Genomic DNA, 16,259 nt, shown 5'->3' with positions numbered 1-16,259 from the left:
GTGAATGACCATTTGTAAAACAGGGGCGGTGTTGCCCCCAAAGCGCAATTTTGTGTATATAAGTAAAGACTGGTTTTTGGTTCGGGAGCAGTCTCCTGAGAACATACATCGTGTTGTACTTCTCGGATATCTGTGATTGGTCTGCAGCCAATAAAGCCGTTCTTTGAATTCACCTAGAATACTCTGTGTTTCTGTGGGTCTGAAACAGGAAGAATCCGAAGTCTTAGGGTGTGTTCCCCTGCACCGCTGGGTTCTAAAAACCCGGTACTTCACCGGGAACCCAGAATTTGAGGGCAGACTGGAATTCACGTTTCCTACTGAATCCAGAGGTCTTTTGCTTGATTGAAAAGCTTTGGGGCCCAATCCATATAGATCTGTTTGCCAGCAGATTAACTCACCAAGTCCAGAGCTACTTCAGCTGGAGACCAGACCCGAATGTGTCAGGAATAGATGCCTTTCTCCAGTCTTGGGTAGGGATCAAGGGTTACGCCTTTCCTCCCTTCTCAATGATTAAAAGATTACTGTGGAAGGTGATACTCGAGTCCTCTTCCATCATTCTGATAACTTCCTTTTGGAAATCCCAGGTTTGGTTTCCCGGGGTAATGAAGTTAGCAGTGGACTTTCCAAGGTTGATCCCATCATCCTTAGGTCTGCTCCAGGGTCCGGATGGAGAAGAACACCCTTTGGTCAAAGAAGGGAGGATGAACCTTCTTGTTTGGAAGACATCAGGGATTCAGGCAGATATTCTGACCTTTCTGGAGAAGCTAAGAGCCTATTGGAGGACTCATGGGCTCCAGGAACCAGGAAAAGATACAAGGGTGTTTGGAGAATATGTTCTAGTTGGTGCCTGGAAAGGGATTTGGATCCTGTTCAGTGTCCTCTACAGCAGGTAGTTAATTATCTTGCCTACCTCTTTGAGTCAGGTCTTTCTTTTAGAACCATAAACTGCTACAGATCAGCAATTTCTTTGGGTCATTCCTTAATTAATAACCTCGCTATCAGTAGCAATCCTGGTATTAGGTTAAGGAGACCTCCCAAGGCTCGTTACGAATCCCTTTGGGATGTTCACCTTATCTTTAGTCTCTTCCTTTCTTGGCCTATTAATGACTTACTCTCTCTTAAAAGAATCTCCAAGGGGATCCTGACGGGAGATTCCGCACTAGCCTGGCAGCAGTATTCTGCAGGAATTGGAGCCTAGTTAGAAAATCTTCATTTATTGAAGATAGCAGAGCGTTTCCATAGCCCATAGGGTTGATAATTAGACCTTAGACTAATGGCTTCCTGGCTTCCATTGGGAGCAATTTAAAAACTTTGCGCCGATTTCGCATGATGCCAAAACAGGAGCCGATTAGGTAGTTAACCTGATCTTTCATGGACAATTTGTCTATTTGAATACCTAGGTTACAAACTGATTGTCTTGGCACTGGGCAAGGGCCGAGGATTTGAGGCCACCAATCACTTGACCAGTGTTCATGTGCTTTGCCAAAGAGAACTATTTCAGTTTTTTCCTCCGTTTAGTTGTAGGTGATTTAAGTTCATCCACCTATCGATATGGATCATGCAATTTTTAAAACGTGATTTCGTATCTATTGGATCTGGGCCAAGGGTGAACAGAACCTGAGTATCGTCGGCATATGACACTACATCAAAGCCATAGGATCTCATCACCTTGTACAGTGGAGTCACGTAAAGATTAAAGAGCGCTGGGCTTAGAATAGAGCCTTGTGGCACTCCCATCCTAACTGGCCTATTGCCGGAGACAATGTCACCAATCTGAACAGCGGTGACTCGATCAGTTAGATAGCTCCTGAGCCATTTTTGGGCCTTCCCTCAGACACCAAACTCCCAGAGCCTTAGGTCTAAAATGCTGTGGGAGATGGTGTCGAAAGCAGCAGATAGATCTAGAAGGACGAGAATAGATGGCTGTCCTCTGTCCAATGCTAGCCTGATGTTATCGGTAACCTCTACCAGTGCTGTTTCAGTACTATGGGCGGCCCTGAAACCAGACTGTGATGAGTCCAGTAAACCATGGCTCTCCTGACGAGCTGTCTGTTGACAAATGAATCAAGCTTCTTCCCAAAATAGGGGAGAAGCGAGATTGGGCGATAGTTAGTTAGAAGTTTAGGGTCTGCAGTGGATTTTTTTAGGATGGACCTGACTCTAGCGGCCTTCCATATCTTTGGTACAACAGATTGTGACAGTGAGCTATTAAATAGGTTGGCGAGATGATCCAGAAACACTGGCGCAATGATTGGGAGGAAACGCGGAGGTATAGGATCCACAGGTGATCCGGATTTCATTTTTAGCATAACTCTGGCCACATCTTCCGAATTGCATGAAGTGAATTCTTCTAGAATGGGAGGAGAACCCGTGGAAACGATGGAATGATTTCCTGGGATATTTATGTCTTCGTGGGACGGAAAGGAGCTATGAATTACATAGATTTTATGAGGCTGCATATCCACTGTGACGGAAACAAACAAAATGGACAGCAAGTTGGTGCTTTGCCAATAGTGCTTAGAAGCATGATGGCTGCTCTCTTCTTGCCCCTTCATCGGTTACTGACTTCTGCAATCACTGTCAGATATCTTCAGGTGGCATAGGCCTCAAGGGGAATAGAGACTGATTAAGGAGTAACTGTTGTTTTCCTTCCCATCAGGAGAAGGCCGATACTGCATGGCAGCATGGTAGATGCTGTCATCTTGCCCCTGCAGAGGATACTTTCTTCTGTGATCACTGGCTGATGTTTTCGGACAGCAAATGGTTCAAGGTGAAAACAGATTGACTGGAGAGAAGCAGCTGCTTGCCTGGACATATTGAGGAGGTGGATATGCTGGGCAGCATGGTAACAGTTGCCTGTGTGCCCCTACATAAGTTACTGGCTTGTGATCACTGGCAGATATCTTCAGGTGGCATAGGCCTCAAGGGGAATAGAGACTGATTGAGGAGTAACTGTAGTTTGCCTGGCAAAGTGGGAGGCATCTTTTCTGCTTCTCTGAGGCTGCTTCTCTGAACGATGGAAAGGACCAGCTCATTTTTTAGGAGTATACCTCCGGTGGCGCATTCCAGCAAGTCTGTTGATGGCTCCATTCAAATTTAGATGCCTAACTTTTGTAATTGAAGAGGATGCTGTCGTGATATGTAGACCAGGAGCCAGAGATGTAGTTAAGTAGATTTATTGGTCATGTAAGATGGTACAGGGTGCCCCACCGGGAGCAGCATCCTGCTGCTCAGCCCCACTCAATCTAACTCATCACTCATTCAAAGCATGCACACACACCCAACATTCTATGACATCACACTCATGCAGGCTGAGCAGCCAGGACTAAGAATCATAGAATATAACATATCTCCTTCCTTTAGAAACAATAAAACAACAAGAAGCAAAGTCAAGAAAAGAATCACATTTCGTTGCTTGGAAATTAAATCAATATAGGTCACAAAATCATATTAGATAAGTAAATGCATTCTTAGATCACAATATTAATCAAATAGCATTCTAGGATATTAAGATCAACAAGATCAAATAAAATGATAAGAGATAAATGATTCCTCTCTATCTCTAGATCACTTAAGAACATATACCTAAATAATCGTGTTCTTCATATAGAATGGTAATGAAACATGTAAGGTCACATTAAAAAAATTGCACATGTTTCAGGCAGGGTGCAATCAAAACAGACTGCAAATGTTTCAGGGATCTCAACACTTACCCCGTACACCCTGAAGAACACCGCAGGGAAAATGCAATCAGCACACTTACCCAGTACTCTCTGGAGAACACCACAACACACCTATCTCCCTCTGCTAATGAACATGAAAAAGAAAAAAAACGTGCACATGTTCCAGTATGGATGTCATAACGCACAATAAATGATGTGCGAAGGAGAACAAAAATGTAATGCACACCGAACATTACAGTTTAAATAGCTAGTGCACTACCAACTTAACCTTGACGTGCGAGGCAAAAGGTAAAAATAATACGACAACTACAACACTAATTCTTGAGTACTCTGCCAACGCAACCCTGATGTGCGAGGCAAAGCACCTTCCCAAAACAACCCTCACGTGTGAGTGACATTCCCAACGCAATCTTGACGTGCGAGGGAGACTGCCAACGCAACCTTGACGTGCGAGGCAAAACACATTCCCAACACAACCCTGACGTGTGAAGGACACTCCCAACGCAACCATGACGTGCAAGGGAGACTGCCAACGCAACCTTGACGTGCGAGGCAAAACACATTCCCAACACAACCCTGACGTGTGAAGGACACTCCCAACGCAACCATGACGTGCAAGGGAGACTGCCAACGCAACCTTGACGTGCGAGGCAAAACACATTCCCAACGCAACCCTGACGTGTGAAGGACACTCCCAACGCAACCATGACGTGCGAGGGACACTACCAACGCAACCTTGACGTGCGAGGCAAAGCACATTCCCAACACAACCCTGACATGTGAGGGAAAAGCAAAAAAAATATAACATGGGGTACACGACCTACAAAACATGCTTAGACAAAACACGGTACATACCCTCAGGCCACGTATAGAAAATCTCAACATGTAAATAACAGTAGCTGCTAAAATAATAATCATATAATTAGTGTCGATCTATCACCCGAAACCACTGCCGAAATAAAACAGAACAAATTCAGAATTGACTTTGGCAAATAGCTTCTGCATAACTTCACCACCGTACAATATGCATAAACAGAGCAGATAAAGTATATTTAGATTTCCCTTGCTTGCTATTTCCAAAAATAACAAAAGTAGTCAATGTTGTTCAATCTTCAGAAGCAGCTTCCTCCTCGCGCTGTGCTAATGCATTGTCGCAGGACAGCTGTGGGCAAACTTCACAAATACCAATGTCAAGGTGTGCCTGTCACCGAAAACAGACATATGAAGGAAATCTCCCAAAGTTCAATAATGTGGTTTTGATGAGGCGGACGGGCGCTCAACTTTACAATGAAACAGGTCCCAAGAGTAGCGACAATCCCCACGAAGACACAGCAGGAGAAGAGAAGGACATTGCGATGTTGGCAGATCAGAGCAATTGTGAATGAACTTTATTAAGTAAACAACGCGATTGGCAAAGTGTATCTTATGCTGGAGATTGTAAATCAGCCCATGGACATTCCACTCGCAAAATGGCAGCACGTAATTGACGCCATGCCGGGAGGCTCACGGCGCGTTAAGGCTGCAGAGCGTCCCTCAGCAGTCTCAAACTGCTCCAATACAATTACGTCAGCAAGAATTCCACGAAACAGCGCAGCAAGGCTCGAGGAACAGGTAAGAGGATCTCGTGCAAGAAAACATGCGCTGTTTGTATTTAAAACACAGAGAGAGCGGTTAAACTGCCAAAAAGGCCTTGAAAACTGCAGGTGCCAAAATGTAGTAAAAAATAAAATTACAGGCTTACCCCTAAAGATCATGGGCAGCAGTAGGAATTATTTTTCTTAGTACAGCGCTAAAAATGAAATTAATCGTTGTCCTCCTTAACGTGTCTCGTTCCAAATAATGGGCTCTGGGGATGACCCGGCTTCTGGGAAGCACAGTTCCCAACAGGAACAGCAGAGTTTCTGACACTCGATGGTGTATTGAACATAAATACACTTTACAACAGGGGCAGCTGTCAAAGTTGCACTTGCCTCAAACGCTTTTCCCCATAAAAGGTTTATTTCACTGGTCACCGCACACAGGGGCACACTGCAATTTAACTACAATTAACACCGGGGCCCGATACATACCTCCGAATATAGCAACTGTTCAAATTATGCATCTCAACAGGTAGCAGGTAGTAGCAATTATCCTTCAATAAAGCATTTTCACTAGAGAAGCTCCTGTTCAGGGAAAGTCCAACAACAGCAGTGCTGACAAGTATCAGGACATCAAGCAAACAATGTCAACACTCATAGGTTGTTTATCTTCACGTTGCAAATATCAACACCAGTTCTGAGGTTGGCTGAAAGGTTTGATCCACAATGACCAAAACAATAAAAGTAGATAGTAGGCAGGCAGGTTTCAAGCCACTCCAGTCACACAATGTCCAACGCCCAGCACATACCTCTGTGGACTGTCTGTTGGAAAAGACACCGGTGGGGCATCCAAGGCGTTGCACAGGCTTAATTTTCAGGCTTCTTTTCGGACACTGGCCATCTTCTTTGAGTTCCTTGTGTAATTTCTTGGTTCTTCACGCGTGGTTCTTTTCAAAATCGTCGCCATTTTTGTAATTGAAGAGGATGCTGTCGTGATATGTAGACCAGGAGCCAGAGATTTAGTTAAGTAGATTTATTGTTCATATAAGATGGTACAGGGTGCCCCACCTGGAGCAGCATCCTGCTGCTCAGCCCCATTCAATCTAACTCATCACTCATTCAAAGCATGCACACACACCCAACATTCTATGACATCACACTCATGCGGGCTGAGCAGCCAAGACTAAGAAGCATAGGATATAACACTAACCTCATTAGGTTCACAAGCTATTATCATTACATCATTGAGTATGTTGTTGTGCAAATCATTTTTACCCTTTTCATGCAGGAGAAGAATATCTCATTTGCAACAGTAATGATATGTAATGTAAGAACTAGATGTAAAAGATCCAAAACCGGAGGAAACGCTCCTGGTAGATACAGGAGATACTGGCTGACAGAGTAAATACATGGGGGCAGATTTATGTTTGACTTGCGCCTCATTTACGCCGCCGTTGCGTCACTTTTGTGACGCAGCTGCGGCGCAAATCCTGCGCCATGGTGCGGGGTATTTACAACGTGACGCATCTGGGAGATGCGTCACGTTGTAAAGCCCTGTGCCACATGTAGGCGTTCCAGGGCAGGTGGGGGCGTTCCGGCGCAGGAACACCTCCTAAAAGTGGCTGAGTGAAATCTACAAGATTTCACTCAGTCACTTTTGAGCCCATGCTGCGTCAAAACCCTGCGCCTGCTTGAAGCAGGCGTAAGGATTGACGCAGCATTGTGAAGATAGGTCCCCCCAAAGCATTGCTGGAGCTGCGTCGCGCTTGAGACGCAACTCCAGCAATGCGCCACTTTTACGGCACAGATGCGTGACGCATCTGTGCCGTTTTTGCCCCAGGGTGCGCCGCATTATAAATGCGGCGCATCCATGATGGCGGAGCTGGGGCGCAAAATAACTGGCGCATCCCTGCTGATATGCAGGGATGCGTCAGTTATTATAAATATGCCCCATGGTACATTCTTGTATGAAAGATACGATTTTGTAGTTTCAAGTTCGGATTGAAGATTGAACAGAAATGGCCGCCATTGTCCCGTGAATGCTGTGGGGGGAGTGGGCAGCAACTTGTGGACGTGCAAGAAGCAGCCGCCATTGTCCCCAGTATTAGCAAAGTAGTGCTCGCCGACTAATAACGCAGACCTTGTAACTAGACAAGTAAAAGGTCCAGTCATTATGGGAGGTAACAAATGCAGACAAGGCAGTACCAAGGAGGGACTAACAAGCCTCATAAGAAATAGGAAGCCAGCGTTTACTAAGGACGATGACACAAGCCAATCAAAAAAATTGGCTGAGAGTGGGCGGGGCTTCAAGTCCATACTCCAATACTGCATGCCTGCAGCGGCGTATGCGTTGCCCAGGGTCCACCTAATGAACAGCCTGGTGATAGTAAATTAAAGACATAGGTGCTGAGGAACAGACACAAACGAGGCATTGAACTATAGAACACATGGTTACTTTTTCAGTACTCCTTCCCACACTATTTCATCCTTCCAAATGTATTAACATCAATTGGTCAGTACTCGGGCACCTCTGCATTTTTTGGGAGAGAATGTAAACACTTGCAAGTCACACAGGAAAACAACCAAGTTGACGACCAGTAACCACTCACGATATCCCTAGATAACTCACTAGAAGCAACGTGAAGCACAACTTGCTACTCGAGAACAGAGCTTTAAGGCGAATACAAATGACGCGGTGTCGAAAACGGGAGTCATTTGAAATATATACTGCCAGTCATTTGCAAATATAAGGGGTCTATTCATTTTATTTCGCATTACTGCCGAAGACTTCACAAACATGTAATAGGGGGAGGTTATTTCTGAGCTCTAACATTTTCTTAAACATGATCTTGCGCATTCTGAGGTTTTACTTTTAGAGTGCAATTCAGGTGAAGCGGCCTCGAAAGTAACAGACCAGCAAACCAGCATATGCCACAAACACAAACTCTGTCGTCAAATCAATTATTAGCAGTTTAATGTAAACGGAGACCAGATGTACTGCACCGTGGAATCAAGATCTTTCTTTAATAGCTACTTCAATGTAGTGTTCCAACGCACTTTTGTCAATAGTACTAACTTGTTCCATGAACGAAAGCCTTGTCACGGAATGCAGAGGTCTGTCGCGCCATCATGTGGGCATTTTCTTTACTACTTTTGACATTTCACGTGCAATGGACCCATTTATCATTGTCAATCACTGAGAGTGGTCTCTCTCTGTCTTACAAACAGCACGCTCGTTTTCTCAGATTCAAGTTAGCGCAAATGTAGTACTCTAAGGGGTATATTCACAAGAACGTGTGCTAATGATCACCAAAAAATGCTAATGCAACTTTACACATTGCAGCCCATCGCGGGAAAATAACCCTGTGTCAACGTGGAATTCACAACGCGGCGGTAATATGCGATAGTCACCAAACCACGCGTCAAATTGTTGCGATAAAATCAACGCCACGCCGCAAAAATGCGAAACACGAACACCTAAAAAGCTGTGATGAGACCAAGCGTGATACAAAAAGCAGCGAAAACCACCGGCAGGCCTGCAAATCCCACGCGTCTGGTGGGAAAAGGCCAAGGAGAAAAGGGAGAGGAAGACGGGGTGCAGTCCGCAGGAAAATAAGACCAGGGTCACGGAGGTCACAGAACACCAGCAATCAGACAATGCTGAATGTAGACGGAGTGTCGAAGAGGCCAATGGAGGACGCCAAGAGGCGCTGGCATGACGTGGAAACCTAAACCAGGCACAAAGCCACTGCCAACAGGAAGGCAGCAACGGCGACAAGAGCTGGGAGTCCTGCGCCACAGGAGGAGCTGGAGGAAATGGAGGCCACTCTTCAGTGTGGAGACGGTGCAAGGAGGTGGGAGTACGGACACAGCTCGACAGGACCTGACACAACAACAACAGGGAGAGGATCCAACAGGGACTGAGTGGAAGGGGGTAGATGGGCACAATGGCACACATGCACAACGTTGCGTAGCACACTTCACACCCACAATTACCCAGGGAAATCTCCCCAATCCCTGTGGCACACTGCAGCACACACACATAGCAATCACAGCACATCCCATGACAATGTGGCACAAAGTGCAACACCCACACTGAAGAACAGGGGACACATCTGGGGACACATCTGGGCCAGCACATGCGCAGAAACAGCACAATCACATTGGACAGAGCAGGGAACTGTGAGATGCATATCTACAGCTGGCTGATGTGAGGCCTACATGCCAAATGTCCACTGCCCCAACTCAAATAGCCATGTCAGAACACCAAAAGGAGGTGGACCAACAGGTGTGGGTGTGGTCCGAACCCATGGAATGTGAACTAGAACACATACGTGGGTGTCCAATACCCTTCAGGGACCACCTACACCCCACAAAGGAGATCCACACTGCCATAGAGACACATGCAGATGCACATTCCCAGTACAGAACCACGCCCAGAGGCATGCACATATTAGTCACACACCCACATTGGCTCTGCGGACGACAGCACAGTCCACTCCCCTTACGAACTGAGTGGGTGACGACAATGTTACATGTCCAGGTTCCAGCCCGCTGCCTGCAGTGACATGTCTGCGTCCGCTGTACACAGCACAATGTAATGTTGTAGGGCCCAGGGCCCCCATGCATACAACAAGACCACAGGGACACATGCATAAATCATGTTGAACTGGCTATGGGCACGTGCGCCCAGCCCCTTTATTGGCAGGGCCACATGTACAGTGACGCCTGTGCTGGATGTGTGTGGGGTGAGTATAAGCCAGCCCGCACGGAGTGCTTGGTGCTGGCAACAACTAGAACAGTGGACACCAGTGCAATGGAAACAGAAAACACCAGCATTACAGAGGCAACTGCTGAGCAACATGGAGGGAGCCGGAGTAAGGACAGAGATCACCCAATATTCAGTCAAGAGGTTCCGTGAGTTGCAGTGCACTGAGGTAGGGGCACTAGAGATGAGCACGCTCATGTGAAGAAATTGCTAGGATTGTGCCCCTTCGAGTTAGTCCTTATGCAGATGCAGTTAGGTGTGTTACACCTGCATCAACTTCCCCATCAACGTCCCAAGTCTCCCACACTGCCTGAGGTGACAGTTGCGTCCGCAGTCCACAGTGCAATACCCAGTAATAGATCCGGGTGTGTAGCTAGACTACCACCTCCAGTCTGCATTCCTGCCTTGGGGATGTTGCCTCCTGCCCTCCCATTGTCTGTGCCTTCTCCCGTCCGCACACTTGACACGTCTTCCTCATCATAGTCTCAGTTCTTCCCAACTGCATGAGGTGACATTGCTGCGTGAACTCTCCGCAGCACATAACCAAAACAGGAAAGGACGATGATTCATGGTGCACTGAGTCAGTGGCACCTGTAATGCTGAGCAGGGGACCAGGCAGAAGACGGTATCCACGACAGGTGCGAGCAACCCCGTCAGACTCCCAGAATGACCATCTCCACAGAGCCAGTAGGCGGTTGGAGTTGGTCCTGGCGGTGGTGGCGTGTGCCTCCTGCGGCGATGCGCCATCCGGGCAGGACTTGTTTTGCTGTGTGAGCCCTGGTGGGCCGCAGGTGAGGCCGAAGGCAGCGGACAGCGCAGGGCCACAGACACATGGCATCGATGACCCCAAGACCACCGTCACAGGTGTCATCCAATATGTCAGAAGAAAGGGTCCTGGACTTGAGCAGCACAGCGTTATTGGCCCCGGATGCACATCGGCCGGCACAGGCACCACAGGACGATGACTTGCGGTGCAGTCAGATGGGCCATGCGACCTGAGCGGGTTCTCAACACTGTCCGAGGTGGATGTGGCAGAGGGTTGCGGTGGACAGTGTAAGGTGCCCTCCAGGGCATGATGCGGAGGGTGGAAGCTATCCAGAAGCAGCAAATGGAGGAGTGGAATGCCACGGCATTGTTTTGCCACAAAGTCAGTATCACTGACATGATGGCGACGACAACCCTAAGTCCATGGACTCAGTCGCCAAGAGAGTCCAACCGGAAAGTGTCTTAGGTCTCGGGCAACAGACTTAGTGGCACCTGGGCTGAAAGGGATGCAGTCTGCGATGAGGCCTGTACAATGACTTCAAGTCTGCCACGGACAAATCAAGGCTGAGTTCGAGATTGTGTGTGACCTACTCAACTGCAGTGTAGGTCGGAGGCCGCGGTCAGTAAGGGCCCACAGCCATGTGTCGTTGTCTTGCGATGCACAGAGTTAGTGACACCAGGGCAGGTGTCGGTAGTGTTCGATCACCTTCGTAACGGTGGCCCTTATTTCCCTCATGACTGGACCGCGTCATCCTCTCATGCCTCTCACTAACACCTACGAGAGACTCCTGAGGCGGAAGCCGGGAGTGAGACAGCCATTTTTAAAACTTTGTTGTGTGATACTTTGCTTTTAAAACTCACCTCTTGCACTTCTCATTTCCCCTGAACAGCGGGTCTTACGCTGCAACGCTAGCCACTTCCTGATCGCCATTCTCGAGGGCGAGGCGCGCCGAGAGACACGCCCACCTCTGTTGGTCACGCCCCCTCGAAACCAGTATAAATAGTGCGCGCAGCTGCAAGGCGCGACACTAACACCTACGAGAGACTCCTGAGGCGGAAGCCGGGAGTGAGACAGCCATTTTTAAAACTTTGTTGTGTGATACTTTGCTTTTAAAACTCACCTCTTGCACTTCTCATTTCCCCTGAACAGCGGGTCTTACGCTGCAACGCTAGCCACTTCCTGATCGCCATTCTCGAGGGCGAGGCGCGCCGAGAGACACGCCCACCTCTGTTGGCCACGCCCCCTCGACACCAGTATAAATAGTGCGCGCAGCTGCAAGGCGCGACACTAACACCTACGAGAGACTCCTGAGGCGGAAGCCGGGAGTGAGACAGCCATTTTTAAAACTTTGTTGTGTGATACTTTGCTTTTAAAACTCACCTCTTGCACTTCTCATTTCCCCTGAACAGCGGGTCTTACGCTGCAACGCTAGCCACTTCCTGATCGCCATTCTCGAGGGCGAGGCGCGCCGAGAGACACGCCCACCTCTGTTGGCCACGCCCCCTCGACACCAGTATAAATAGTGCGCGCAGCTGCAAGGTGCGACACTAACAACTACGAGAGACTCCTGAGGCGGAAGCCGGGAGTGAGACAGCCATTTTTAAAACTTTGTTGTGTGATACTTTGCTTTTAAAACTCACCTCTTGCACTTCTCATTTCCCCTGAACAGCGGGTCTTACGCTGCAACGCTAGCCACTTCCTGATCGCCATTCTCGAGGGCGAGGCGCGCCGAGAGACACGCCCACCTCTGTTGGCCACGCCCCCTCTGACGTTCCATCCCTCTAGCATAAATCATGTGCCTGGGCAGGAAGCGCAGCGGACGAGCGCAGCGGGCGCGACGATTGCGCGCCGAAGGCGCGCCTAAGGCAAGCCCGTCTGCGCCCGTCCGCGACCAGACGGGACCAGGGGCCACATACCCCGGCTCCTCCGCTCTCCTGGACAGGACATATAGCTCCGCTGTCTTACGCTGCATAGGAAGCAGAGCTACTGTTCGGTGCACCCACATCTATGCACCTACGGACCTCCCTTCTCGTTGCTCTGACTGCAAACACTCTTTCCGCAATACCCCCTCATGGCCCTCGGCACAGAAATATTGCATGTTTGCGTTAAACTGCCGATCACTGCCAAAGCATAGCACTCAAATTGCCATGCTGCTCGAAGAACGCAAACCAGATGCGATCTTTTTAACAGAGACCTGGCTCTCTACTCAATCCGACCCAGACATAGTCTCAGCCTTACCCACTGGCTACCATATCTTTAGATTGGACAGACCGGTAGGGAGAGGCGATGGTCTGGCTATCATACTCAAGGACCACTACCGTTGCCGCACCACAGCAGAAATCATTCCCGAGTGCGAGAGTGTAGAATTCTGCATAGAGTTCAACACTAATAGCTCCTTCTCTGGCACCTTGATTTATCGCCCCCCTGAGCCAACAAAATTGTTCCATAGGTCGCTCCCTGACATTATAGCGAAAAGAATTCTATCCTCTGCTAATCACACAGTTTTAGGGGACCTTAATCTCCATTTTAACTCCCCTTCAGATAACACTGCCAAGGAACTAATTGACGACCTTGGAGCCCTTCAACTGTCCCAGCTGGTTACAGCCCCAACCCATGAGAAGGGCAATTTGCTCGATCCTATCTTCAGCAACTGTAGCGAGCTGATTGTCGACCATCCTATCCCCCTTCCATGGTCAGATCATTTCCTGATTCCGTTCACCTGGGTTACCCACAAAGTCCCCCAGTTACCCCCCCGGGTCACAACTAGGAGGAACTGGACAAAACTCCATCTGGAATCCTGGATGCATAGCCTGGACTCTACCCGCCCACCCCCATGCCCAGACCCCGGTGTAGCAGACAGAAACTATGTTAGCTGGATCACAAACTCATTAGATTCGATCCTCCCTCTCCGCAGATCCTCCTCTAAGAGAATGCAGAAATCAGCGCCCTGGTTTTCTGACTCTCTAAGAGACCTAAAACGCTGTTGTAGGCAACGAGAGAGAGCCTGGCGACTAGACTTTCTCCCGGAAAAAAAGGCATCCTACAAAGAGGCGATAAAAGCTTACAGAGAAGGGGTTAGGACGGCGAAGGCCACCTACTACTCTGACAAAATCCTGGAGGCCAAATCAAAGCCCAGGGAAATTTTTCAAATAATAAAACACTGTATCAGTGTTACTACTGCCCCCCCTCTGATTAAAACTCAGGACCAATGTAATGAGCTTGCGGAATTCTTCCACAATAAAGTCCTGAAAATCTACTCAACCTTTCCAACAGTAGCTACATCTTCGGAGGCAACCGATCTACCCTCTTCGAGAACCCCGCCCTTCCCAGACCAGCCAACCCTTGAGCACTTTCCCCCTCTGGACCTCGACACTCTGGCCAAAATAGCATGCCAAGTTAAATCGGGCTCCCCACGTGATCCAGCCCCACCAGAAGTTCTGATACAGGCACACGAAGCCACTCTGCCTGTAATCCTGGAACTTCTAAACACGTCCATATCCGCATGCTCTGTCCCCACAGCGTGGAAGCAAGCCATGGTGCGGGCGCTGTTGAAGAAACCCAACCTGGACCCCGACGACCACTCCAATTATCGCCCCATGTCACTCCTCCCTTGGGCTAGCAAGGTGCTGGAAAAATACATAAATGCCCAGCTGGTCCAGTTTATTGAAAACCACTCCCTTTTGGATACGTCCCAGACAGGTTTTAGACCGAAGCACGGCACCGAAACCGCCTTATTAGCGGTCACCGAAGAATCTCGAAGGGTTCTGGATCGGGGAGGATCAGTGGCAGTGATCCTCCTTGATCTAAGCGCCGCCTTCGACACGGTCAGCTATGCCACCCTGCTGAACCGTCTCCAGGACATCGGAGTCTCAGGCGACGCTCTAAGGTGGTTCGACTCTTTCCTGTCCGACAGATCTTTCCAGATCTTCGACGGTGACACAGTATCAACCAGCAAACCTCTTAGCTGCGGAGTACCACAGGGCTCTTCTTTGAGCCCTGTACTATTTAATGTTTATATGAAACCACTGGCTGGGATCGTCGAACCGTACGGCATCAAAATCGTGTCGTACGCCGACGATACTCAGTTAGTGGTTTCATTGGCCCAAGAAAACATCAGGCAACCCCAGGGAGGTTTGCTGAATTGCCTAGAGGACGTCAAGGAGTGGATGACCAACTCCTCCCTCAAACTGAACGGAGAAAAAACAGAGCTCATGCTTCTAGGCCCAGCTTCGCCAGTACCTTTCATTTCCTTGTGGCCCCAAGTTCTGGGCGTTCCCCCAACTCCCAAGGAAAGCGTTAAAAGCCTAGGAGTGTGGCTGGACAAGAAGCTTTCCTTTTCCACGCAGGCCACTAAGCTGTCCGCCACCTGCTTTGGCATACTTAGAACTTTGAGGAAAGTACTCCCACTTCTGCCTCTAGAATCCAAGAAGGTGGCAGTACAAGGTCTCATCCAGTCCCGCCCGGACTCAAATAATGCCCTATATGTAGTGGCTCCTGAGATGACTCTCCGGAAGCTGCAGGTGGTGCAAAATTGCGCCGCTCGCACCTTGCTGCAGATTCCGTGAACCCAGTCAGCCAGACCCGCATTGAAAAGTCTTCACTGGTTGCCAGTGAAGCACAGAGTGGCATTCAAGGTGCTGTGTATTGCGCACCGGGCCTTCTGGAAGACGGGACCCGCTATCAACAACAACCTTGTCATCCCTTACCACCCAAACAGGAACCTCCGCTCCACTAAGGCCTTCTTGGCAGCGGTTCCTAGAGTGAAGAGAGCCAGGTCCGGAGGTAGGCTGTTCTCACTGAACACCGCCAAGCTCTGGAATACCCTTCCCTGCTCACTTCGTTCCAACCCAGACCTGCTCTCGTTCCGGAAAGAGCTGAAGACATTACTATTTGCCAAAGCCTCCCAGCTCTAATCCCGGTGCTCCGTCTCGTCTCTCTGTCTCACCTCAGCGCTTGGACGCCCCTGGGCAGCAACCGCGCTCAATAAATTTATTTCAATTCAATTCAATTCTCCGTGCGTGCAATGATTCTTACTCTGCCTTTGAATGCTCGATGTTCAGTTCCAAATCTGTGTCCTACTCGAGCGCAGAGTAGGCTGGGAGCAGTAGTCCACGTGGGCCCACAGCCACGTGTCGTTGGGGTGCTATGCACATGGTTTCTGCCCCCTGATCGAAGGGGGTGCAGTGAGATAAAATGTGCCATAAAATGTGTACTCTGCCATTGCATGATCAAGACTCAGTTCCAATTGTGTGACCTACTTGTCCATAGTGGAGGGCTTAGGCTGTAGTCAGCAGGGGGCAACAGACAGGTTTCGTAGGAATGCCATGCACAGAGATGGTGGCACCACTCCTCAGGGAGTACACTGATGTAACATCTGCTATTGACATAGGAACTCTGCCATCGTGTAATCAAGACTCAGTTCCAAATGTGTGACCTACTTGACCGTAGTGGAGTCCGGAGGCAGC

The sequence above is a fragment of the Triturus cristatus genome, chromosome 4_1, assembly GCF_964204655.1.
Source record: "Triturus cristatus chromosome 4_1, aTriCri1.1, whole genome shotgun sequence".
Classification (NCBI taxonomy): domain Eukaryota; kingdom Metazoa; phylum Chordata; class Amphibia; order Caudata; family Salamandridae; genus Triturus; species Triturus cristatus.
The sequence above is the reverse complement of the archived record's forward strand: the minus strand, read 5'-3'. Positions refer to the sequence as shown.